This window comes from Triturus cristatus, chromosome 4_1, assembly GCF_964204655.1.
Source record: "Triturus cristatus chromosome 4_1, aTriCri1.1, whole genome shotgun sequence".
Taxonomy (NCBI): domain Eukaryota; kingdom Metazoa; phylum Chordata; class Amphibia; order Caudata; family Salamandridae; genus Triturus; species Triturus cristatus.
The window spans coordinates 99859725-99879928 of record NC_140585.1 but is presented as its reverse complement, the minus strand read 5'-3'; the positions used below and the strand labels follow the sequence as shown (position 1 = coordinate 99879928).

General features: G+C 48.7%; 1 long non-coding RNA gene across 1 annotated transcript in view; it reads right to left on the bottom strand.

Moving 5' to 3' along the window:
• LOC146839645 (uncharacterized) overlaps positions 1-19924 on the bottom strand; it is a 63627-nt gene extending 43703 nt beyond the window's left edge. Inside the window, exon 1 of the long non-coding RNA XR_014980694.1 lies at positions 19879-19924. This is a non-coding gene — a long non-coding RNA (uncharacterized LOC146839645). The remainder of the gene's footprint in view (positions 1-19878) is intronic.
• Between the last annotated feature and the right edge of the window lie 280 nt (positions 19925-20204).

The window sequence follows — 20204 nt, the reverse complement described above, 5'->3', positions numbered from 1 at the left end:
AAAAGCTGAAGATGCCTGTTTTGGCAAGTCAGTAGCCACAATCGCTTGGCCACCACCAACTGCCTATGTGCACCCTGGGAAACTGAGTTCTGCCGCTCAAAAGTTGCACCAGATTCTGCTGGACTTGAGAGAGTCATCAGAGTGCAGATTGGTTTCCCAAGACGTACAAACACCTTCACAAAAGTGACCCACTGGTTTCACTGTAACTGAAGACCAGGGACCTGATTCACAAAGGTAAACTTACACTTTTGTAAAAGATAGGAGAGTACTACTTTTTTTATGTTCATAGACTCATGCTTGACCACAGGCCTTCTGCTGAAACTGTTCTAGTTGTAGCCTTGTAATCTGTTGATGCACCACGCTCTATGTGTTCAGCCCTTTTGCCCAATTAACCGCTTTCGCATGAGGCATCCCTGACAACCTCTTATTGCTATTACCTCCATCTCAGTTACGCTGCCTCCTCCTTCTGGATACCGGATTCCCATGTAGGTCTGGGCTGTTATAATTGCTGCTTTGAGTATCTTGCTGATAGTGGGGCACTTTCATGTTGCACTATGGAGAATTATTCCAAGACTGAACTGTACTGAACCTTTTCTTCGACTGAGCTGTTGCTTGGTGTTTGAAATAGGGTTTTGGTTGACTAGAATGTGTGCCCAAGTCAGACAGGAGCCAGAATCCTGGTCAAGGTAAGTGTAAGGCAAACCTTAAATTGATCTTTGCTCACCCTTTGATAGCTTGAAAATGGGCTGCATTAAAAAAAAAAACCAGCTTTATGTAAAAAACAGTCCCAGACATGGTGGTCTGCTGACCCCATGCGGCCAACATCCCTGGGAGTGCCAGCCATTCCCAATGGGGTCACAAATTGCTCTTGCCTCATGAATATTGAGGAGGCATGCAATTTGCTACCCTAATGGGAATCGCTAACGGTGTCTGTGACACTGTTGTACATTGCAAATAGCGAGTCGGAAAGTGGCGCAATTTGGGAAGTCGCAAAATGCAAGCATTGTATAATCTGGCCCTAAAGCTTTCGAGAAAGGCTGTGGAATACAACTCCAACTGTTATAAACAACCGCAATGGAGCGCACACCGCTAGCCCCTCCTCCGGGTCACCCCAAGGGAAGCTGGTACATGAAGTTCTTGAGTGGTTCACCCCAGTGGGTGCAAGTAAGTACTTGTTTGATCTCTAGACCCGATACATGTCCCGGGTTTTAAAATATCGCCCGAGACATGGCTCGGGTTTCGGGATAACTTCCCTCCTCAGTAGAGAAAATAGTTAGGGGTGGAAGAGAGGGCCGCCAAGCAACCGTCAAAGGCCTCAGTGCCCGCACAGGCACGCAGGTGCGTCGTCCAGGAGCTCGTCAGCTCAAAGCTCGAGGGAGCCATTTTTATAAACAACCGCAATGGAGCGCACACCGCTAGCCCCTCCTCCGGGTCACCCCAAGGGAAGCTGGTACATGAAGTTCTTGAGTGGTTCACCCCAGTGGGTGCAAGTAAGTACTTGTTTGATCTCTAGACCCGATACATGTCCCGGGTTTTAAAATATCGCCCGAGACATGGCTCGGGTTTCGGGATAACTTCCCTCCTCAGTAGAGAAAATAGTTAGGGGTGGAAGAGAGGGCCGCCAAGCAACCGTCAAAGGCCTCAGTGCCCGCACAGGCACGCAGGTGCGTCGTCCAGGAGCTCGTCAGCTCAAAGCTCGAGGGAGCCATTTTTATAAACAACCGCAATGGAGCGCACACCGCTAGCCCCTCCTCCGGGTCACCCCAAGGGAAGCTGGTACATGAAGTTCTTGAGTGGTTCACCCCAGTGGGTGCAAGTAAGTACTTGTTTGATCTCTAGACCCGATACATGTCCCGGGTTTTAAAATATCGCCCGAGACATGGCTCGGGTTTCGGGATAACTTCCCTCCTCAGTAGAGAAAATAGTTAGGGGTGGAAGAGAGGGCCGCCAAGCAACCGTCAAAGGCCTCAGTGCCCGCACAGGCACGCAGGTGCGTCGTCCAGGAGCTCGTCAGCTCAAAGCTCGAGGGAGCCATTTTTATAAACAACCGCAATGGAGCGCACACCGCTAGCCCCTCCTCCGGGTCACCCCAAGGGAAGCTGGTACATGAAGTTCTTGAGTGGTTCACCCCAGTGGGTGCAAGTAAGTACTTGTTTGATCTCTAGACCCGATACATGTCCCGGGTTTTAAAATATCGCCCGAGACATGGCTCGGGTTTCGGGATAACTTCCCTCCTCAGTAGAGAAAATAGTTAGGGGTGGAAGAGAGGGCCGCCAAGCAACCGTCAAAGGCCTCAGTGCCCGCACAGGCACGCAGGTGCGTCGTCCAGGAGCTCGTCAGCTCAAAGCTCGAGGGAGCCATTTTTATAAACAACCGCAATGGAGCGCACACCGCTAGCCCCTCCTCCGGGTCACCCCAAGGGAAGCTGGTACATGAAGTTCTTGAGTGGTTCACCCCAGTGGGTGCAAGTAAGTACTTGTTTGATCTCTAGACCCGCTACATGTCCCGGGTTTTAAAATATCGCCCGAGACATGGCTCGGGTTTCGGGATAACTTCCCTCCTCAGTAGAGAAAATAGTTAGGGGTGGAAGAGAGGGCCGCCAAGCAACCGTCAAAGGCCTCAGTGCCCGCACAGGCACGCAGGTGCCTCGTCCAGGAGCTCGTCAGCTCAAAGCTCGAGGGAGCCATTTTTATAAACAACCGCAATGGAGCGCACACCGCTAGCCCCTCCTCCGGGTCACCCCAAGGGAAGCTGGTACATGAAGTTCTTGAGTGGTTCACCCCAGTGGGTGCAAGTAAGTACTTGTTTGATCTCTAGACCCGATACATGTCCCGGGTTTTAAAATATCGCCCGAGACATGGCTCGGGTTTCGGGATAACTTCCCTCCTCAGTAGAGAAAATAGTTAGGGGTGGAAGAGAGGGCCGCCAAGCAACCGTCAAAGGCCTCAGTGCCCGCACAGGCACGCAGGTGCGTCGTCCAGGAGCTCGTCAGCTCAAAGCTCGAGGGAGCCATTTTTATAAACAACCGCAATGGAGCGCACACCGCTAGCCCCTCCTCCGGGTCACCCCAAGGGAAGCTGGTACATGAAGTTCTTGAGTGGTTCACCCCAGTGGGTGCAAGTAAGTACTTGTTTGATCTCTAGACCCGATACATGTCCCGGGTTTTATAATATCGCCCGAGACATGGCTCGGGTTTCGGGATAACTTCCCTCCTCAGTAGAGAAAATAGTTAGGGGTGGAAGAGAGGGCCGCCAAGCAACCGTCAAAGGCCTCAGTGCCCGCACAGGCACGCAGGTGCGTCGTCCAGGAGCTCGTCAGCTCAAAGCTTGAGGGAGCCATTTTTATAAACAACCGCAATGGAGCGCACACCGCTAGCCCCTCCTCCGGGTCACCCCAAGGGAAGCTGGTACATGAAGTTCTTGAGTGGTTCACCCCAGTGGGTGCAAGTAAGTACTTGTTTGATCTCTAGACCCGATACATGTCCCAGGTTTTAAAATATCGCCCGAGACATGGCTCGGGTTTCGGGATAACTTCCCTCCTCAGTAGAGAAAATAGTTAGGGGTGGAAGAGAGGGCCGCCAAGCAACCGTCAAAGGCCTCAGTGCCCGCACAGGCACGCAGGTGCGTCGTCCAGGAGCTCGTCAGCTCAAAGCTCGAGGGAGCCATTTTTATAAACAACCGCAATGGAGCGCACACCGCTAGCCCCTCCTCCGGGTCACCCCAAGGGAAGCTGGTACATGAAGTTCTTGAGTGGTTCACCCCAGTGGGTGCAAGTAAGTACTTGTTTGATCTCTAGACCCGATACATGTCCCGGGTTTTAAAATATCGCCCGAGACATGGCTCGGGTTTCGGGATAACTTCCCTCCTCAGTAGAGAAAATAGTTAGGGGTGGAAGAGAGGGCCGCCAAGCAACCGTCAAAGGCCTCAGTGCCCGCACAGGCACGCAGGTGCGTCGTCCAGGAGCTCGTCAGCTCAAAGCTCGAGGGAGCCATTTTTATAAACAACCGCAATGGAGCGCACACCGCTAGCCCCTCCTCCGGGTCACCCCAAGGGAAGCTGGTAGATGAAGTTCTTGAGTGGTTCACCCCAGTGGGTGCAAGTAAGTACTTGTTTGATCTCTAGACCCGATACATGTCCCGGGTTTTAAAATATCGCCCGAGACATGGCTCGGGTTTCGGGATAACTTCCCTCCTCAGTAGAGAAAATAGTTAGGGGTGGAAGAGAGGGCCGCCAAGCAACCGTCAAAGGCCTCAGTGCCCGCACAGGCACGCAGGTGCGTCGTCCAGGAGCTCGTCAGCTCAAAGCTCGAGGGAGCCATTTTTATAAACAACCGCAATGGAGCGCACACCGCTAGCCCCTCCTCCGGGTCACCCCAAGGGAAGCTGGTACATGAAGTTCTTGAGTGGTTCACCCCAGTGCGTGCAAGTAAGTACTTGTTTGATCTCTAGACCCGATACATGTCCCGGGTTTTAAAATATCGCCTGAGACATGGCTCGGGTTTCGGGATAACTTCCCTCCTCAGTAGAGAAAATAGTTAGGGGTGGAAGAGAGGGCCGCCAAGCAACCGTCAAAGGCCTCAGTGCCCGCACAGGCACGCAGGTGCGTCGTCCAGGAGCTCGTCAGCTCAAAGCTCGAGGGAGCCATTTTTATAAACAACCGCAATGGAGTGCACACCGCTAGCCCCTCCTCCGGGTCACCCCAAGGGAAGCTGGTACATGAAGTTCTTGAGTGGTTCACCCCAGTGGGTGCAAGTAAGTACTTGTTTGATCTCTAGACCCGATACATGTCCCGGGTTTTAAAATATCGCCCGAGACATGGCTCGGGTTTCGGGATAACTTCCCTCCTCAGTAGAGAAAATAGTTAGGGGTGGAAGAGAGGGCCGCCAAGCAACCGTCAAAGGCCTCAGTGCCCGCACAGGCACGCAGGTGCATCGTCCAGGAGCTCGTCAGCTCAAAGCTCGAGGGAGCCATTTTTATAAACAACCGCAATGGAGCGCACACCGCTAGCCCCTCCTCCGGGTCACCCCAAGGGAAGCTGGTACATGAAGTTCTAGAGTGGTTCACCCCAGTGGGTGCAAGTAAGTACTTGTTTGATCTCTAGACCCGATACATGTCCAGGGTTTTAAAATATCGCCCGAGACATGGCTCGGGTTTCGGGATAACTTCCCTCCTCAGTAGAGAAAATAGTTAGGGGTGGAAGAGAGGGCCGCCAAGCAACCGTCAAAGGCCTCAGTGCCCGCACAGGCACGCAGGTGCGTCGTCCAGGAGCTCGTCAGCTCAAAGCTCGAGGGAGCCATTTTTATAAACAACCGGAATGGAGCGCACACCGCTAGCCCCTCCTCCGGGTCACCCCAAGGGAAGCTGGTACATGAAGTTCTTGAGTGGTTCACCCCAGTGGGTGCAAGTAAGTACTTGTTTGATCTCTAGACCCGATACATGTCCCGGGTTTTAAAATATCGCCCGAGACATGGCTCGGGTTTCGGGATAACTTCCCTCCTCAGTAGAGAAAATAGTTAGGGGTGGAAGAGAGGGCCGCCAAGCAACCGTCAAAGGCCTCAGTGCCCGCACAGGCACGCAGGTGCGTCGTCCAGGAGCTCGTCAGCTCAAAGCTCGAGGGAGCCATTTTTATAAACAACCGCAATGGAGCGCACACCGCTAGCCCCTCCTCCGGGTCACCCCAAGGGAAGCTGGTACATGAAGTTCTTGAGTGGTTCACCCCAGTGGGTGCAAGTAAGTACTTGTTTGATCTCTAGACCCGATACATGTCCCGGGTTTTAAAATATCGCCCGAGACATGGCTCGGGTTTCGGGATAACTTCCCTCCTCAGTAGAGAAAATAGTTAGGGGTGGAAGAGAGGGCCGCCAAGCAACCGTCAAAGGCCTCAGTGCCCGCACAGGCACGCAGGTGCGTCGTCCAGGAGCTCGTCAGCTCAAAGCTCGAGGGAGCCATTTTTATAAACAACCGCAATGGAGCGCACACCGCTAGCCCCTCCTCCGGGTCACCCCAAGGGAAGCTGGTACATGAAGTTCTTGAGTGGTTCACCCCAGTGGGTGCAAGTAAGTACTTGTTTGATCTCTAGACCCGATACATGTCCCGGGTTTTAAAATATCGCCCGAGACATGGCTCGGGTTTCGGGATAACTTCCCTCCTCAGTAGAGAAAATAGTTAGGGGTGGAAGAGAGGGCCGCCAAGCAACCGTCAAAGGCCTCAGTGCCCGCACAGGCACGCAGGTGCGTCGTCCAGGAGCTCGTCAGCTCAAAGCTCGAGGGAGCCATTTTTATAAACAACCGCAATGGAGCGCACACCGCTAGCCCCTCCTCCGGGTCACCCCAAGGGAAGCTGGTACATGAAGTTCTTGAGTGGTTCACCCCAGTGGGTGCAAGTAAGTACTTGTTTGATCTCTAGACCCGATACATGTCCCGGGTTTTATAATATCGCCCGAGACATGGCTCGGGTTTCGGGATAACTTCCCTCCTCAGTAGAGAAAATAGTTAGGGGTGGAAGAGAGGGCCGCCAAGCAACCGTCAAAGGCCTCAGTGCCCGCACAGGCACGCAGGTGCGTCGTCCAGGAGCTCGTCAGCTCAAAGCTCGAGGGAGCCATTTTTGTAAACAACCGCAATGGAGCGCACACCGCTAGCCCCTCCTCCGGGTCACCCCAAGGGAAGCTGGTACATGAAGTTCTTGAGTGGTTCACCCCAGTGGGTGCAAGTAAGTACTTGTTTGATCTCTAGACCCGATACATGTCCCGGGTTTTAAAATATCGCCCGAGACATGGCTCGGGTTTCGGGATAACTTCCCTCCTCAGTAGAGAAAATAGTTAGGGGTGGAAGAGAGGGCCGCCAAGCAACCGTCAAAGGCCTCAGTGCCCGCACAGGCACGCAGGTGCGTCGTCCAGGAGCTCGTCAGCTCAAAGCTCGAGGGAGCCATTTTTATAAACAACCGCAATGGAGCGCACACCGCTAGCCCCTCCTCCGGGTCACCCCAAGGGAAGCTGGTACATGAAGTTCTTGAGTGGTTCACCCCAGTGGGTGCAAGTAAGTACTTGTTTGATCTCTAGACCAGATACATGTCCCGGGTTTTAAAATATCGCCCGAGACATGGCTCGGGTTTCGGGATAACTTCCCTCCTCAGTAGAGAAAATAGTTAGGGGTGGAAGAGAGGGCCGCCAAGCAACCGTCAAAGGCCTCAGTGCCCGCACAGGCACGCAGGTGCGTCGTCCAGGAGCTCGTCAGCTCAAAGCTCGAGGGAGCCATTTTTATAAACAACCGCAATGGAGCGCACACCGCTAGCCCCTCCTCCGGGTCACCCCAAGGGAAGCTGGTACATGAAGTTCTTGAGTGGTTCACCCCAGTGGGTGCAAGTAAGTACTTGTTTGATCTCTAGACCCGATACATGTCCCGGGTTTTAAAATATCGCCCGAGACATGGCTCGGGTTTCGGGATAACTTCCCTCCTCAGTAGAGAAAATAGTTAGGGGTGGAAGAGAGGGCCGCCAAGCAACCGTCAAAGGCCTCAGTGCCCGCACAGGCACGCAGGTGCGTCGTCCAGGAGCTCGTCAGCTCAAAGCTCGAGGGAGCCATTTTTATAAACAACCGCAATGGAGCGCACACCGCTAGCCCCTCCTCCGGGTCACCCCAAGGGAAGCTGGTACATGAAGTTCTTGAGTGGTTCACCCCAGTGGGTGCAAGTAAGTACTTGTTTGATCTCTAGACCCGATACATGTCCCGGGTTTTAAAATATTGCCCGAGACATGGCTCGGGTTTCGGGATAACTTCCCTCCTCAGTAGAGAAAATAGTTAGGGGTGGAAGAGAGGGCCGCCAAGCAACCGTCAAAGGCCTCAGTGCCCGCACAGGCACGCAGGTGCGTCGTCCAGGAGCTCGTCAGCTCAAAGCTCGAGGGAGCCATTTTTATAAACAACCGCAATGGAGCGCACACCGCTAGCCCCTCCTCCGGGTCACCCCAAGGGAAGCTGGTACATGAAGTTCTTGAGTGGTTCACCCCAGTGGGTGCAAGTAAGTACTTGTTTGATCTCTAGACCCGATACATGTCCCGGGTTTTAAAATATCGCCCGAGACATGGCTCGGGTTTCGGGATAACTTCCCTCCTCAGTAGAGAAAATAGTTAGGGGTGGAAGAGAGGGCCGCCAAGCAACCATCAAAGGCCTCAGTGCCCGCACAGGCACGGAGGTGCGTCGTCCAGGAGCTCGTCAGCTCAAAGCTCGAGGGAGCCATTTTTATAAACAACCGCAATGGAGCGCACACCGCTAGCCCCTCCTCCGGGTCACCCCAAGGGAAGCTGGTACATGAAGTTCTTGAGTGGTTCACCCCAGTGGGTGCAAGTAAGTACTTGTTTGATCTCTAGACCCGATACATGTCCCGGGTTTTAAAATATCGCCCGAGACATGGCTCGGGTTTCGGGATAACTTCCCTCCTCAGTAGAGAAAATAGTTAGGGGTGGAAGAGAGGGCCGCCAAGCAACCGTCAAAGGCCTCAGTGCCCGCACAGGCACGCAGGTGCGTCGTCCAGGAGCTCGTCAGCTCAAAGCTCGAGGGAGCCATTTTTATAAACAACCGCAATGTAGCGCACACTGCTAGCCCCTCCTCCGGGTCACCCCAAGGGAAGCTGGTAGATGAAGTTCTTGAGTGGTTCACCCCAGTGGGTGCAAGTAAGTACTTGTTTGATCTCTAGACCCGATACATGTCCCGGGTTTTAAAATATCGCCCGAGACATGGCTCGGGTTTCGGGATAACTTCCCTCCTCAGTAGAGAAAATAGTTAGGGGTGGAAGAGAGGGCCGCCAAGCAACCGTCAAAGGCCTCAGTGCCCGCACAGGCACGCAGGTGTGTCGTCCAGGAGCTCGTCAGCTCAAAGCTCGAGGGAGCCATTTTTATAAACAACCGCAATGGAGCGCACACCGCTAGCCCCTCCTCCGGGTCACCCCAAGGGAAGCTGGTACATGAAGTTCTTGAGTGGTGCACCCCAGTGGGTGCAAGTAAGTACTTGTTTGATCTCTAGACCCGATACATGTCCCGGGTTTTAAAATATCGCCCGAGACATGGCTCGGGTTTCGGGATAACTTCCCTCCTCAGTAGAGAAAATAGTTAGGGGTGGAAGAGAGGGCCGCCAAGCAACCGTCAAAGGCCTCAGTGCCCGCACAGGCACGCAGGTGCGTCGTCCAGGAGCTCGTCAGCTCAAAGCTCGAGGGAGCCATTTTTATAAACAACCGCAATGGAGCGCACACCGCTAGCCCCTCCTCCGGGTCACCCCAAGGGAAGCTGGTACATGAAGTTTTTGAGTGGTTCACCCCAGTGGGTGCAAGTAAGTACTTGTTTGATCTCTAGACCCGATACATGTCCCGGGTTTTAAAATATCGCCCGAGACATGGCTCGGGTTTCGGGATAACTTCCCTCCTCAGTAGAGAAAATAGTTAGGGGTGGAATAGAGGGCCGCCAAGCAACTGTCAAAGGCCTCAGTGCCCGCACAGGCACGCAGGTGCGTCGTCCAGGAGCTCGTCAGCTCAAAGCTCGAGGGAGCCATTTTTATAAACAACCGCAATGGAGCGCACACCGCTAGCCCCTCCTCCGGGTCACCCCAAGGGAAGCTGGTACATGAAGTTCTTGAGTGGTTCACCCCAGTGGGTGCAAGTAAGTACTTGTTTGATCTCTAGACCCGATACATGTCCCGGGTTTTAAAATATCGCCCGAGACATGGCTCGGGTTTCGGGATAACTTCCCTCCTCAGTAGAGAAAATAGTTAGGGGTGGAAGAGAGGGCCGCCAAGCAACCGTCAAAGGCCTCAGTGCCCGCACAGGCACGCAGGTGCGTCGTCCAGGAGCTCGTCAGCTCAAAGCTCGAGGGAGCCATTTTTATAAACAACCGCAATGGAGCGCACACCGCTAGCCCCTCCTCCGGGTCACCCCAAGGGAAGCTGGTAGATGAAGTTCTTGAGTGGTTCACCCCAGTGGGTGCAAGTAAGTACTTGTTTGATCTCTAGACCCGATACATGTCCCGGGTTTTAAAATATCGCCCGAGACATGGCTCGGGTTTCGGGATAACTTCCCTCCTCAGTAGAGAAAATAGTTAGGGGTGGAAGAGAGGGCCGCCAAGCAACCGTCAAAGGCCTTAGTGCCCGCACAGGCACGCAGGTGCGTCGTCCAGGAGCTCGTCAGCTCAAAGCTCGAGGGAGCCATTTTTATAAACAACCGCAATGGAGCGCACACCGCTAGCCCCTCCTCCGGGTCACCCCAAGGGAAGCTGGTACATGAAGTTCTTGAGTGGTTCACCCCAGTGGGTGCAAGTAAGTACTTGTTTGATCTCTAGACCCGATACATGTCCCGGGTTTTAAAATATCGCCCGAGACATGGCTCGGGTTTCGGGATAACTTCCCTCCTCAGTAGAGAAAATAGTTAGGGGTGGAAGAGAGGGCCGCCAAGCAACCGTCAAAGGCCTCAGTGCCCGCACAGGCACGCAGGTGCGTCGTCCAGGAGCTCGTCAGCTCAAAGCTCGAGGGAGCCATTTTTATAAACAACCACAATGGAGCGCACACCGCTAGCCCCTCCTCCGGGTCACCCCAAGGGAAGCTGGTACATGAAGTTCTTGAGTGGTTCACCCCAGTGGGTGCAAGTAAGTACTTGTTTGATCTCTAGACCCGATACATGTCCCGGGTTTTAAAATATCGCCCGAGACATGGCTCGGGTTTCGGGATAACTTCCCTCCTCAGTAGAGAAAATAGTTAGGGGTGGAAGAGAGGGCCGCCAAGCAACCGTCAAAGGCCTCCAACTGTTACTTTCTGTTAGGGATCTTGTAGGATCAAGTACTACCTAATAAAATGGCAGAGACGTCCCTCTTTGATGAGGATATTCTTTCACATGTTATGGTGATGCTATGTTGTGTTATGTTAAAGTAACCTGTAAAGTGTATGGCTTTCTTGTCAGGTTTCCCAGTGCTGGCCACCTCAACAAACAACAGAGCTTAATCTAATAAACCGTATTATATGGATGAACACTGCCAGGTGTTAAAGTTGTGCCCAGCATTATATTATGCAAATGGCAACAGCCACGTCTTCAATTTATTTCGAAACCCCACGAGTGAATCACAGGCTCTCAATGGAAGTGGCAGACCATTCCACAAATTTAGGGCTTCGGTATGCGAAAGACCCACTGCTCTGCCAGGAGTTCCTGATAATAGGAATCATGGCCAGGCCTAGATGGATTGAACGCAGGGCATGATTAGGAGCGTATTTTGACACCAAAGATCTTAGGTACAAAGATCCTGTGTTAGCCAGGCACTTGCATATAGCATAGTGTCGTAAATTGGACCTGCTGCTCTACAGGCAGCCAGTGAAATATAAAAAGCAAGCTAGCTGTAGTAGTATGCCTAGGTGGAGGAAGATGCATATGGCCTGCCACACTTTGAACAATCTGAAGCCATTTGAGCAGACATTTAGCCTTACTCAGATACATAATGCTTCCGTAGTCCATTCTGCATATCATTAAGGTCTGGACTACTGTTCGTAGGGCCAAAGACAGTAGATTTGCCAAAATCTTCTTCAGCCACTTAAGGATACCAAAGCATGTGGCTCCTGCTTTATTAATCTAGGAACTCATGGATAGTTTATCATCTATCCATACTATTCATCTATACTCCCACACTTTTGAGCACCTGCAAAAGAGAGGGGATTGAGCCAGAGAAGCCAGCCAGAGATGGGGACCCCAGAGATGTGGATGGTCACCTACTACCAGGACCTCTGTTGTTGTCCCTATTAAGTTTCAATGAGGTAATGTTCATCCTAGTCAAAATTTCTGCCATGCAGGTACTAAGAGCTTCTGCTTTTAGGTTTTCCTAAGTAGATAAGGACACCAAAATGTGTGTGTTGTCGGCATATAAAAAAAATGTCAGCCCATGGGACTACACAATGTCAGCAAGCAGCCTGACATATAGGTTGAACAGGAGAGGACGCAGGGTAGAGACCTGAGGCACCCCGGAGGGTAGAAGATGGGTTTTTGCCCTGTGTAGATGAGAATGCACCTTAAAGGTGCGATTATACTGGAATGATCTAGCCAAGCCAAGCCAAGGCTCTACCTTGTACTCCCATTCCTTCCAGAAAACAACTATTGACCCAATGTGCCGCCCCCCTCCGGGGTACAGAAAGACTGTGGCTATTTATTGGAGAGGTAGGGGCATTGGCAAGCCCATCCTGGGAAACCCCCACCCATAACATAGCCCCCATTTGCCCTCATGTGGCGATTTTCTGGCTGGAGTGGAGGCATTAGCATGCTTTCTGCCACCCGGGGGGGGGGGGGGGAGGAGCGGATAGGGGGCTATAACCTCCATCTGTCCAGGGGGGCAGAAAAACAGTAGCTATTGGTGTCTAGGGATGAGGGCATCTACATGGCCATTTTGGCCAGCCCCCACCACTACGAATAACAAAAAAAAAATCCCTGGTGCCTAGTGGCCTTTTTGCCCCCTATGGTGGGCAGATGGGGGATATTACCCGGGGCAGAAACTAGGAAGGGAGCAAAAGCCCTTTGCCAAGGTGCTGCTCCCCACTCCCTGGTACCTAGTGGATTGGATCCCTGCTTGGTTATCACCGTCTCCTTTCCAGTCATGCCTCTCCCGTCTGCCTAGGTGCCTGGGGGGTGGGGGGGGGGGGAGGAGGCTGAGAGAGCCTCACGAGTACCTAGGCAGTGAAAGTGAATTGAGCCAATCGGATCATTTCACGTATGTTTTTAGTGAAATGAGGTCAGCGCTCCTTGCGTGCTGATCATCATTTCACTGAAAACCAAAAACAGCATTTGGAGCTGGGAAAGCTCTTTCACAGCTCCCGAGGCTGTTTTTACCAAAAGGAAATCCCTTTGCTCTAAACAGCAGAGGGATTTCCTGCTCATGTCCCGATGACTGAACGGATCCGTCATCGGCAGAGGGGCGCCACAGCTGATGATGGAACCGTTCCGTCATTGGCACAGAAGCGCTTAAGGCCAACATGTAAGTATGGTTATCCTCCTGATTGTATGTTTTGCGCCATATTCTTTCCAGGCTTTTACATCGTGTTTTCAATTGATCATTATACCATGGGGCAGGGGAAAGAATTCTGTGTTGTTTCCTACAAGTAGTGGGAACCAAGACATCTACTGCGGATCTAATCCAGATATCGATACTATCAGCATCAGCTTCCACTACATTGCTTAGTGTGGGGCTCTGCAGCCTCAAGTACTGAATTAGGCTCCCAGATATCCAGCTTTGCCCAGTTCCTCCCAACTGTATGTCAAGAGCTTTGAGATCCTCTATCATGGATATGGCTGTTTTGCATGCCCCATCATGAAAATGAATGTTAAAATAGCCCAGAATAATAAAATTGGTGAATTTCAGAATATTTGGTGCAAGGGCATCAGCGATACTCAAACTCCAGTCGGTTACATTGCCAAGAGGTCGGTACGTGAGGGCTCCCAACAAAGTGAACGTATTAGTTATTTCTAAGGAAAAAAATCAATGCTTCACAGTCAAGAATTGCTAATTTATCGATATTGTACCTATACTGCGTTTTAAAAACAACAGCTATCCCGTCAATTTTTTTGTTTTTCCAATCCAATCTCTGGACCGTTCCAAAGGGGGTTGTGCTATATTCACATCAGGCCCTGAGGCAGAATTAAGCCCCGTCTCAGTCAAAACAATCGCGTCTGGCTTGTGGTCACTGAGAAAATTAAAAAGCTCCCAATGGTGCTTTACTAACGACAGGCAATTAAGATTCAAAAACTCCAAACTGCTAGTAGGCTGGGTAAAATTGTCCTTAGTATGAAAAAATGGAGCTAGCGGAGTTGTGACTAATTCACGGGGCGGCAGAATGATACTAAAATTACAGTTTGGGCACTTTTAAATTGTTGCCACTTGATCTAAGTTGAAACAATAGGGACACGCTGTGTCCGGAAGTAGTCGCACAGCATGTAATTGTATTACAGAATAAGTGAGCCTACCCCGGTTATCAGAGGCAGTATCCCTGGCCTCATTGGGGTGCGGAGAGGTGCAGACTGGGGCAGACGGACTTGCCTTAGGTGTGCCTTCAGTGCTGCACAAAAGTATACTAGGAAATAGCCCAGACCAGTGGTATTCAATGTCCAGGTGTAGCAGATCCATGCCTGATTATCAAGATACGAGCTGGCTTTGTTTATTTTAAAGTTGTATGCTCAAAATCTGACATGAGTGTGGACCACTTGAGCCTGCATAAGATAGCCTTGCCTTACACCACAAATGTGAGATACAGAACTATTACTGTCCAAATATAAGTTGCAGATAGGTCTGTGATGACAAGATACATTTCTGAAATCACACGCAACTAAAGTGTGATTCTTGGAAAAAAGAATCCTCTACCTTTTATTTGAGCAGACTCTGCTCCCAAAACAGGGCAGTATCTATAGGTTAATGGCATTCTATGTCTTCTGCAATCAAACATTGGTCCAAGGTATTGATCTGCAGGAGCGAGGGGCTGGTGAGCTCAATTTTATACCGTGTTTGTGGACACATCATTTTTCTAGTAGATACAGTTAGCTCACGAGGGGAAAATTAACACAGAATAGATACATATGTTATAAAGAACCTTATGTTCCTTAAACTTTCAGAGTTTGAGACTGTAGGATTCATTCCTTTATATGATTAGGCATGATGATTGAAATTTTTAAAGCAAGCCCATCCTCCAAGGGGTGTCTTGGCGCTAAATGTAGGCTGCTTGTGGAAGTGCTGAGCGTCAAATCATGCTTGTTGGAAGAGCCCATGTTGTGTCTGTCTTTTATTATTATTATTAGCTATTTGCATGTAAGTATTCCATAGTCTACATCATTGATGACACATGGAATTCCCAGGTGTCATCAATGATCAGTTGGAGACTTCCAGCCGAGAGCAGCTGTTCCTGTTGTATGCTGTGTTGGCCTTTATCCTGTAATACTCAATAAATGCCTTTTCAACTACCCTGTTCCAGAAGGCCTATTACTTAACAAAATTGGCGACGAGGGTGGGATAAGGTTCAATCGGGTGATTAAAGAGTCTATTCAATTAGCAAACCTTAAGAACCAGGACTGGATAGTAGGAATTAAGAAAATGATTTGGATGTATCGTATAACGCCTACTGTCACTGGTTATAGTCCGTTTACTATTATGAAAGGACGTGTTCCGTTCACGAAGGATAACCAATGTTGGATGAAACATTCTCGGTTATTAGAATGGTCACCTGAACATGTCAAGGGGAATGTTGAACAACATCAATAGAAATACAAAAGTTACTATGACAGTAAAAACAATACTAAACTAATCAATTTTGAAATAGGTGATCAGGTACGAGTTAGATTACCTTTTAAAGTGAGGAAAGGGCAAAGTAAATTCTCAAAGCCTTTTTCTATAATTAATATTTGTAATAATTCTGTTCAATTATCTGATGGTAAATGTTGGCACATGGGCAGAATTGTAAAATGTAAAAGTAAACTTGGTGAGTGGAGTGGAGAAGGAACTAGCCGTATGAGGAGTTTTCACTGGTTAGATGAAGAGAATGTAGGGGTGGAATGTAGCTTGAAATCAGTACATGATGAAAAGAATTCACCCGATTCTAATATGTTTGATGTTACAAATCAAGGTGATGTTCCTTCTGTTTCTTCACAAGTTGAGAATGATGATCTTCTAGATGAGGTTCATTCTGAATGTATTTCTGATGATGTTGCTCTTCATTCTGATTCTTCAGAGCTAACTGGACAGGAGAACTCTTCTGTTTCTGAATCCCAACCTCAATCTCAACCTCAAGGTAATGATGCTCTTGTTAATAGTTTTGGTAGGGTGGCTAAACCACCGGAATAGCTCAAGGATTTTGTCACTAATTAGTTAATTCATTTCTATGATAGGTGCATATGTGCAATCTTTATTGTTGTTGTGAATTAGTCACTGTTTGAGAGAGGAGATGCGTGTATGTAATGATTATTTATTTCAAATGTTAAGTGTTCATTATTTTAAGTTAAAGGGAGAAGATGTGTTGTGTCTGTCTTTTATTATTATTATTAGCTATTTGCATGTAAGTATTCCATAGTCTACATCATTGATGACACATGGAATTCCCATGTGTCATCAATGATCAGTTGTAGACTTCCAGCCGAGAGCAGCTGTTACTGTTGTATGCTGTGTTGGCCTTTATCCTGTAATACTCAATAAATACCTTTTCGACTACCATGTTCCAGAAGACCTATTACTTAACAGCCCTGTTTTTAATTTCTGCTGAAAGATGGACAACTCTGGTGTGGCACGAACCTCAAAGGGAAGCTTATTTCAGGCCACTGATGCAAGATAAGAAAAGGATAAGGTCAAGACTGGCTGTAGCAAGCACCAGGCATTTTACCGGTGTGCCGGAAATGGTGGGACCGGTTTTTGAGTGGTGGGGGCCGGTTTTGTTACTGGGGATCAGTTTTGTTACTGGAGGCCTGTTTTGCAGCAGTGCTGCAATATCAGTCCCCTCTAACAAAAGCGGCAGCAGTGCTAAAGCGATAGCAGTGCTGCTCCTCACTAGCACCCCCAAACCCCTCCAAGCCCCTCCCTCCTGGAACAGTCCAGCAGAATTGCCAGGGCTGGTATGTGTTCCCAGTCCGGCCCTGAAAAGGATCTGCATCCAGCCCTGGTCCACCGGATTTTTGGAATTCTGGCTAAATACGAAAATGCAAGAAATCCTCTGGTCTACATAAAAAAATTACTGACAGTAGAATAAACGCCAAACGAGATCTCAGAATGCTTCTAAGGAGTCCTTTAATTAGGACATAATCCCATCACCCACCAAGGTGGCATGCTTCATCATCTGGGATTCTCCTCTTGACGGGGACCTCTAGCCCCATCAAGGGCTACAAACCCCTCACTGTAAGGGAGGAACTCCGGTTCCAGCTCCGTGAATGCCCGGGGTGTCACCAGGTTGAGGTGAGGTTTCTTATCCGTAAATTACGGGTACGACCAGTAAATTGTACACAACAACTGTGGCATTACTTGTTTTGGATTTGAATTCCTTTTTATGTATCACTTTTCATATTCTCAAGCAGTAACATAATTATTTGAAGGCCCTGACGAATGCCACGACACCTTGTAGGGTCCTGTGGGCTGAAACATGTAGACCTGTTTGTGTCCACCATATGCAGTTATCATTTCAGACTGCATTTGCCCTGTTTTTAATCCTGGCACCAGGAACAAATCAATAAAGTTTTGTTGTTCCGGGTAGCTAGTTTTAATATCACTTCCCTCACATTAGAACTGATTTTTGTTTTGCACTGCACCCGTTGCCTAACCAGTCTAAGCTTCTTCTCTTCTGAAGGATTTACTATATCCTAAATAGTGTAGGAATAAAACATCCCTGAGCTCCTCCCTCACAGTGAGGGGGTTGTAGCCCTTGATGGGGCTAGGGCTCCCCGTCAAGAGGAGAATCCCGGGTGGTGAAGCATGTCACCTCGGTGGGTGATGGGATTATGTCCTAATTAAAGGACTCCTTAGAAGCATTCTGAGATCTCTTTAGGCGTTTTTTCTACTGTCAGTAGGTTTTTTACATAGACCTGAGGATTTCTGGTATTTTCGTGTTATTGTAACAGACTTTATCCTCGCTGGTCTTTAAATTCTCTGGGACCCCCCTTTATCTTACCGTATTCATTTTTCTGGCCAAATAGCCATGGGCTGACCGTAAATTCCTGGGTGGGCATAAGCACAAATCCTTCTCAGCAAGTACACTACTCCTGTGTGATATAAGGCTTTATGAACCAGGACCAAGGTTTTAAAAAGATTCCTCTTTTTACGAACAAAGCAAGGCAGCAAGGCACAACGTACTGCACCACCCAGTATAGTCACTCACAAGTCACAGATTGTATACTGCCCATCTCAAATGACCAGCTGCCACATGTTCATCAATAAAATACAGGTTTAACAGAAAGATGAGAGGCAATATGATAACAAAAACTTTCAAGTTGCAATGATATTCAATTCAATATTTTCAGTGTGAGCAGAAGATTCTTTATTTCAGTTTCTTCTCAATCAAGTGGACACAGCCAACGCGTTTCGCCCAATAAAGTTTTCTTCAGGGCACTGTAGTGTACTGACACTGGTTGTAGATCATACTAAGAGACGCCAAATCTCTACCGCAATTCTTCAAATCCTCTCAGTGTTCCTATTCTTTTGCTTCCTTACATGGTTGACTTATAGTTCAATAAACGATCAGTGCTTATTCAGTAGAGACAGGCCAGCGTATATGGGAAAACAGTTATAGTTTCAAGTAACAGGTTTCTGAGTCGAAGGTTGTAGTACCCAGTTCTCCCCAAGTCGTGAGGGGGCGAAACTGAAACTGAAATAAAGAATCTTCTGCTCCCACTGAAAATATTGAATTGAATATCATTGCAACTTGAATGTTTTTGTTATTATATTGCCTCTCATCTTTCTGTTCAACCAGAATCCTCTTTTTAATCGGAAGCCAGTGAAGTCTTTTCAAATGTGGGGTAATATTAGTTTGTGGCGAAAGGTTGAGAAGAATTAGTGTTGCTGCATTCTGCACCACTTGAAGTCTATGGAGAAGGTAATCTGGAAGACCCAGGTAAAAAGCGTTGCCATAGTCAAGCCTGGAATTTCTTATTGCTTGATTCACCATTTCCTTTGCCTCAACAGATAGGAGAGGTAGGAACTTTTTCAAGGATCGTAAATGTTTAAAATGATGTATCAATCAATCAGAATTTATAAAGAGCAGCTAATAACATGTGAGGGTCTGAAGGCACTGGAGTTGCTAGCTGCTTCTTGGCAAAAGCAATAAAGAACGAGGCAAAAGCATGAGAAAGAACTCAGAAAATGGGGGAGAGAAAGGAGAAAGCCTTAAAATTAGGTAAAAGAAGGAGAAAGCACCCCTAAAAATGGGAGGAAAGGATGGAGAAAGCAGTAATAAACAAGACAAAATCAGGAGAAAGCCTTCAGAACAATCAGGAAGAGAAAGCAGTAAATAATGAGGAAAAAGTAGGAGAAAGCATTAATAAAACAGGGGGAAAGGAAGGGAAAAAACCAGGAGCAGGTGCAAGCGGCAAATACAGAAAAAACAAGGAAAAGTAGTGAAAAACGAGGGAATAGCAGGAAAAAGCACTCAGACAACGGGGGAAAGGAAGGAGAAGCAGTACAAAAGTAGAGAAAAGCAGGAGAAAGCACCCAGAAAAGCAGAGGGAAAGACAAAGAATGCAGTAAAAGACTAGGCAAAATCAGGAGAGAGCACTCAGAAAAACTGCGCCTGGAAACCCCTCGGAGTAGTTGCGCGCATTATAAGTCTGTCAAATAAATAAAAAATAGGGGAGAAGAAGGAGAAAGCTGTAAAAAACGAGGCAAAAGCAGGTAAAGCACTCAGAAAAATGGAGAGAAGGGAAGGGAAAAGCAGTAAAAAGCTAGGCAAAAGCAGGAGAAAGCACTCAGAAAAATAGGGAGAAAGGAAGGAGAAAGCAGTAAAAAAGAGGGAGGAAGCAGAACGGTGCAGCTGCACGGGACAGCTGGGCCAAAGGCCTGCTCAATAGGGTTGCGCTGCAGCCTTCATTAAGTAGGTCCTGGGAGGTAAGAGGGGCACTGGGGTGCAGTGGGCGGGGCTAGGTGGGAAAACTGGCAGTAGGCGGAAGCCGGAAATGAGGGAAAAACAAGGAAGAGCAGGGAAAAATGAGGGAAAAGCTGGAAAAATCACACGGAAAGCAGGGGGGAGATGAATGAGTAAAAAACGACGGAAATGCAGGCAAAAGCACTTAGAAAATGGGGGAAAGGAAGGAGAAGCAGAAAATAATGAGGGAAAAGCAGGAGAAAGCACTCAGAAAAATAGTGAGGATGTAGAGTGGTGCAGCAGCACGCAAGAGCTGGGCCGTGGGTATGACACTTACCACATTCTCTTCAATTCTGGTAGTGGTTAATATCATCTTTGTGTCTAAAAGAGATACAAAACTAATTTTATAGATCAGCCATTTCCAGAAGAAGCTCCTCTCTGCCATTGGCCAGACATCAAAAACATCACTTTTATTTTCATTGTTTTGATTAATTAAAATGTACTTCAATAATGAGCATAACAGGAAATATTTGTATTAAAAAATCCAATATTCACCAATGTGCTATATTTTAAAAAGGATAAAAAGTGACATTAGACAACTTACTCTGGACTTGTTTTAGAAAAGGAATCCAAAATGATATTAGTTACAAAACAGTGCCTCAT